Here is a 7,483-nt window from a genome sequence, read left to right as displayed (position 1 = left end):
CAGGAATATGATTCGAAGGCATGCACCTGGAATGTTCAGTCCCTTAATGGGGAAGGTGCCTCTGCCCGGCTGGTTGATGCCCTCGTGAGAGTAAAAGCTGACGTCACTGCCATCCAAGAGATGCGATGGACGGGGCAAGGTAAGAAAACCATAGGACCTTGCGACGTCCACTACAGCTGCCATGTAAAGGAGCGCAAATTCAGTGTCGGATTTGTTGTGGGAGAGAGACTTCGTCGCCAAGTTCACTCCGGTGGACGAGCGTCTCGCCATAATCCGCATCAAAGCGCGATTTTTTAACATCTCGCTAATTTGCGCCCACGCCCCCATGGAAGAGAAGGACGATGCGGCCAAAGATTCCTTCTATGAGCGCTTGGAACGTTCCTATGAGCGCTGCCCCCGCCATGACATAAAAATCGTGCTTGGCGACTTCAACGCCAGGGTGGGCAAGGAGGGAATTTTTGGTCCCACAGTCGGAAAATTCAGCCTGCACAACGAAACATCCGGTAGCGGAGAGAGGCTGATCGACTTCGCCGGGGCCCGAAACATGGTAGTCTGCAGTACCAAATTCCAGTATAAAAAGATACACCAAGCTACCTGGCTGTCTCCTGATCGAAAAGCGCGAAACCAGATCGATCATGTTGTGATAGATGGAAGACACGCTTCTAGTATTTTAGATGTACGTACGAGCCGAGGACCCAACATCGACTCGGATCATTACCTTGTTACAGCCAAACTGCGCACCCGCCTCTGTGCAGCAAAAAACGTGCATCTACCTACGCAAAGAATGTTCAACATCGAAATGCTGCAATCACAACAGACAGCCAGAAGATTCGCCACTCGACTCTCACTCCTGCTCTCAGAGACCACTGCCCAACAAACCGGCATGAACGAGCAATGGAGCAACATTTCTCGTTCCCTACGTACCGACGTCGAAGAAGAAATCGGATACCGGCAAGCCCGAAAAAACAGTTGGTACGACGAGGAATGTCATGCTGCCGCTGAAAGAAAGGATGCCGCCTATAGAGCCACGCTGTGATCGGGCGCAATGCGAGCCATGTGGGATCGCTACCGAGAGCGTATTATCCGGAAGAAGAAACGAGGGACCGAAATGCGTGAGTGCGAAGAGCTTGAGATACTGGCCAAACGGAACAACGCCCGAAAATTCTACCAGAAAGTTCGGCGGCTTACAGAAGGTTTTAAGACCGGGGCGTTTTCCTGTAAGAACAAAGACGGCGAACTGGTGACTGACGTACAGAGCAATCTTAAATTATGGAGGGAACACTTCTCGAACCTGTTAAACAGTGACAGCTGTGCATGTCACCGAGAATGTGAAGATCCCGATACCCCAATCGTTGACGACGGAATTGTCGTTCCGCTACCCGACCACGACGAGGTGAGAATAGCAATATCACGGCTAAAGAATAACAAAGCCGCGGGCGCCGACGGACTGCCGGCTGAGCTATTCAAACATGGCGGCGAGGAGCTGGTAAGGTGCATGCATCAGCTTCTATGCAAAATATGGTCGGATGAAAGCATGCCTGCCGATTGGAATTTAAGTGTGCTCTGCCCAATCCATAAGAAGGGCGATCCTGTAATCTGTGCCAATTACCGCGGGATAAGTCTTCTAAATATTGCCTATAAGGTTCTAGCGAGCGTATTGTGTGAAAGGCTGAAGCCCACCGTCAACCAACTGATTGGACCCTATCAGTGTGGCTTTAGACCTGGAAAGTCTACCATCGACCAAATATTTACAGTACACCAAATCTTGGAAAAGACCCACGAAAGGAGAATCGAAACACACCATCTTTTCGTCGACTTCAAGGCTGCATTCGACAGTACGAAGAGGAGTTATCTGTATGCCGCGATGTCTGAATTTGGTAATATATCTCCACAAAACTAATACGGCTTTGCAAGATGACGTTGCTCAACACCAGCAGCGCCGTCAGAATTGGGAAGGACCTCTCCGAGCCGTTTGATACCAAACGAGGTTTCAGACAAGGTGACTCGCTGTCGTGTGACTTCTTTAACCTGATGTTGGAGAGCATCGTACGAGCCGCAGAACTTAATCGCTCAGGCACAATATTTTATAAGAGCGTATAATTGTTGGCGTATGCCGATGATATCGATATCATCGTACTTAACAACAGCGCTGTTAGTTCTGCCTTCTCCAAACTGGATAAAGAGGCATAGCGAATGGGTTTGGTGGTGAACGAAGACAAAACGAAGTACCTCCTGTCTTCAAACAAACAGTCGGCGCACTCGCGTATCGGCTGGGTCATGTCGTCCGAATGAATACAAACGCTCCGGCTTTGAAAGTATTCGATGCGGTACCAGCTGGTGGTAGTAGAGGAAGAGGAAGGCCTCCTCTGCGTTGGAAAGATCAGGTGGAGAAGGACTTGGCTTCACTTGGTGTGTCCAATTGGCGCCGGTTAGCACGAGAAAGAAACGACTGGCGCGCTTTGTTAAACTCGGCCAAAATCGCGTAAGCGGTTATCGCGCCAATTAAGAAGAAGAAGAACGTAGCTAAATGAGTTTGTGCATGACTACCGTTCAGTTGCCTTGCGTTCGAAATTCATTGGGCATGAAACTGTCTTGTAAACTTTTCTAGTCTGCTGTATACAAATAGACAAGCAATGGAGCGCGTAAATGTCAAAATAAAGATTCATCACTCAAAATCATTTTTGTTTAGTAAAAAAATTGCTCAAAAACAAAATTGATGATTGATTTTTGTATACCTTTTAACCATTTTAAGGGCTTTCTGAGAGATTTGTTGCTAAAAGTTCCCGTTGTTTATAGTGCCAAGTTCTTTTTTTGTTCGTCTTTTTTTGCTATTGAGAGTGTAGGTGAGTCTATTGGTATTTGCTTTGCGGTAACGAGTATGTATTTGTTTTGGTCCATGGAATGTACACTTCATGCACAAATATAATATGTACGGAGGTGGGTAAGTGGCCCATATACTCAATCAAAGCAAACAATTTCAAATCAACAGGGCGGCATATGGCCGTATGAAATTGTTTTGCCGCGAGTGTGTACATGTACATGTATTTATGACAACAACAATGATTTATGTATTTGATATTTTGCTTGATTGGCTCAATGTCAACAGCACACACACACGCACACATGTATATAGTGTTTGGCATGTCAGTCATTCACTTTGTAAGTACTCATATTTTTCGAAGGAATATGTACATATGTACACATATACTTATGTTTATGGGCGGCATTTATTTAATATAACATAATCTGTCAGTAAAATGCAAGTGTCATATATAAATATTCGCAGCATTGATTCGCATATTGGCATTAAAGGCGATAAAAAATACAACATCGAGAAAATTAAATTGGATCTGTGTCTTTGTTTGAAGATTATAATAGTTTTAAGTGCTTTGGTAATTATAAATAGTTATCTATTAATAATTTCATTTCGCTTCTATTGGCTACTCGATGATGTTATGGCTGCTTATAATGTAGTTTTACTGTAATATCTTGGCTAATATGTAAATGTATGTCAGCAGTTGAGGGTTAAGGGAATTCCAAGTAAATCAAATTTATTTTAATGTTAATTTTTTGTTATGTTATGTTATGTTATGTCATGTTATGTTAAGTTATGTTAAGTTATGTTATGTTAAGTTATGTTATGTTAAGTTATGTAAAGTTATGTTATGTTATGTTATGTTATGTTATGTTATGTTATGTTATGTTATGTTATGTTATGTTATGTTATGTTATGTTATGTTATGTTATGTTATGTTATGTTATGTTATGTTATGTTATGTTATGTTATGTTATGTTATGTTATGTTATGTTATGTTATGTTATGTTATGTTATGTTATGTTATGTTATGTTATGTTATGTTATGTTATGTTATGTTATGTTATGTTATGTTATGTTATGTTATGTTATGTTATGTTATGTTATGTTATGTTATGTTATGTTATGTTGTGTTGTGTTGTGTTGTGTTGTGTTGTGTTGTGTTGTGTTGTGTTGTGTTGTGTTGTGTTGTGTTGTGTTGTGTTGTGTTGTGTTGTGTTGTGTTGTGTTGTGTTGTGTTGTGTTGTGTTGTGTTGTGTTGTGTTGTGTTGTGTTGTGTTGTGTTGTGTTGTGTTGTGTTGTGTTGTGTTGTGTTGTGTTGTGTTGTGTTGTGTTGTGTTGTGTTGTGTTGTGTTGTGTTGTGTTGTGTTGTGTTGTGTTGTGTTGTGTTGTGTTGTGTTGTGTTGTGTTGTGTTGTGTTGTGTTGTGTTGTGTTGTGTTGTGTTGTGTTGTGTTGTGTTGTGTTGTGTTGTGTTGTGTTGTGTTATGTTGTGTTGTGTTCATTTCAACGTAAAGAGTTGTACGAGGTCTCAAAATTTAGCTAATAAAGTTTACTTTAAAATACAAAATGAAAAATTTAAAAATCCAAGATGGCGGTCACAACATGGCGGCTAATTTTTTAAAACTACTCAAATCCACTTAAAATTTATTACTCGGGGGTATTTTGGGTCGCTGATTACAAATGGGGACTCTGCTCTATCGCGTGCACGTGTTTTCCAGTGGTACAAATCGTTCAAAGAGGGCCGTACATCAACCCAAAAAACCACGCCAAAGTCGCTCAAAAATTAAGGTTATGCTGACTGTTTTTTTCAATTACGAAGGTGTGGTGCACTCGGAGTTCCTTCCGCAAGGCCGATCGGTTAACGCTGAATATTATTTAGACGTTTTAAAGCGTTTGCGCGAGAACATTCGTCTTAAAAGGAAGGAATTGTGGGACAACAAGTCATGGTTCTTGCATCACGATAATGCACCAGCTCACACATCACGTCTTGTTCGCGATTATTTGAACAAAAATAATGTTAATATCGTTCCGCAAGCACCGTATTCGCCTGATATGGCTCCATGTTACTTTTTCCTGTTTCCCAAGCTCAAGTTGCCGCTCCGTGGAAAACATTTTGAGACAATTGAAGTCATAAAAGAGAATTCGAAGAACACACTCGAGCTTGACTTGTTTACAGTAGCACAGAAAACAATCTATGTGACATATCACGCTGAAATTTGCCATGTAAGCTTATAACAGTCCTACCAAATATAAAAATATTAATAATGATATATAAATATAAATTATGGTATATATATACCGAATTTATAATTAGTGGCGACTAGTTGTTAATAATACCTGTTGTTTTAATGTTTGTATTATTAATTTATTATAATATATGAAGGAAAAAATGTATGGTAATATTTACCACATACCTTATAAGATATGTTGCATACTAATATATGTATACCATATAAACATGCATATATACAATTTTGCGCAATTTTTAAACAAAAAGAACAAATCTATATGTAAAGATACATACAAACCATATGGATATATCAAATGTACGAATCTATTCTCTACGATATGATATGATAGGAAAAGTAGGAAATGAAAGGGAGTGTTGCGAGTGTAATGTGTCTTAAAAAAGGCAAATCGATGATGGTGCCTCTTAGTGTTGTTGACTTATTAACGTCTGATGCACAATCGAAATTGAACATATCTTTGATGAACTTGATAAATGTTTCGTCATTTTTCACGTTTGTGTAAATGTATCTTGATCAATTCCATTTCGATTCCATTTTCCTTCTTCTCTAATCCATACAAAATATCTATCAAACAAATAAAATTAAAATTTTCTTTTGAATAATGCAACCATTCCATCAGTATTTTCTTATGACGTTGTCACGTTAAACTATCTTCAGTAAACCGGCTTTATAGACAACCTCTTTTTTATCATAACTTTTGATGGTATAATTTTTTTTAACTGAACTATTTGTGTGAAAATTTAAGAAAGCTGTATATATTCTATATATTCTAAGAGTCAATGCTGGGTTTTTGTATTTCATCCACTTCAAACATTCCAGCTACAAATTGCCTTAGCATTTACTGTCACATCGTAATTGAGTGCACTTGCACTTAAATATTCAAGGTTTTATAAAAGGGAAAAACACACTGACGAATAAAATCATGCAGACAAATACAGAACTAAATCTTAAAAAGCAAAAAAGGCACTACAATTGTCGCTCGGCTGCCTTGAAATAATAGGAAAGGTCGCCTACGACATTGCACGCAATTCAGGGACAAAAAGATTTTGCGCCAAAATTAGCAACAAGGTAATTAGACAAAAATTAACACACACTCACATGCACACTAACTGTTTATGTGCGATTGTTTTAGGAAAATATTTATATATGCATATGCTACAGAAAGACAGCCACCTGAGTTATCCAGCAATAATCGATACAATGAATAAATACATAATCTTAAAGTTGTGCAACATTGTAGCCTGCAACATGTTTTAGCAACAATATTGAGCGACTGTTTCGAGACTGATATTTTGCACTATGTTTATATACACATATATATATAATTGGCGCGTACACTCTTTTTGGGTGTTTGGCCGAGCTCCTTCTCCCATTTGTAGTGTGCGTCTTGATATTGAGATTTATGCTTTAAGTTTCACATACTTAAATATATTATTTAATATAATATAGGAAAACACCCAGCCTGAATACTTTAGAAAATAACTTATTCCTCTGTAAATTTCATATAAGTTTGATCTAATTAGTTTCTCGTTTTCCTTCATTCACTTAACCTCATATTGGCAAGTATGCCACTTTTATTAAAATAGCAGTTATGTATACTTATATATTTAGCATATGTTCTACTGCTATCTTCTCGCACATCAAAAACCAAAAAAAAAAACCAATATGCACGAAGTTAAATAAAAATTCAAAGAATGATTCACCAAAAAGGAAGGAAAAAATAAGCAAAGGCAAAGTTGTGTGAATGAAAAGCTGTTCCGTTTTGCGTGTTATGCATACATACACTTTTTCACATGTGGCTATATATGAAGTAAACCGCACAGTTGCCTACCAGCCCTCTACAGCATCCGCAGCAGCAGCAATAAATAGCATGCTTTTAGGGTTATGCTTTAAATGCGCCAGTTAACGGATGTGCACATATGGAACAACTAAAACAATTCAACTAAAGCAAACAGTTCTAAATAAAGAATTTAGTTTCAACTAGAAGTAAGGTTGCTAAATAAGTTATATAAGATTTCGGGCTATAGGTCAATTGATTTTTCTTCAGCGAAATATGAACTTGCTAAAATTTTGAACTCTTATTTTTCAGCTCTTTCTTTCCTAAGTTTTTTTATTAATATATAGTGCTTTTAGTAATAAACCTTTTATATGCCTATAATCTGTGAGAAACTTGTACTTCATAGACTAAATTTATATGAATAAACTGAGTAAAATAGATTATAATAGAATATAGAAATCAGAAAATCTTAGCTAATAAGCATTATTATCACTTGGTGTTACGGCTTTTGATGAATTTTGGTGCGTAGGTGACCAGAAATAACAATTGACGCACACCAGTCGTATCTTTCTAGCCTTTTAAGATGTCTATAAGACTTTTTCCCAACGTTAAATACCCACTTTGATACCGAACTTATGAAC

The sequence above is a fragment of the Anastrepha obliqua genome, chromosome 2, assembly GCF_027943255.1.
Source record: "Anastrepha obliqua isolate idAnaObli1 chromosome 2, idAnaObli1_1.0, whole genome shotgun sequence".
Taxonomy (NCBI): Eukaryota; Metazoa; Arthropoda; class Insecta; order Diptera; family Tephritidae; genus Anastrepha; species Anastrepha obliqua.
This window is presented reverse-complemented; position numbering follows the sequence as displayed.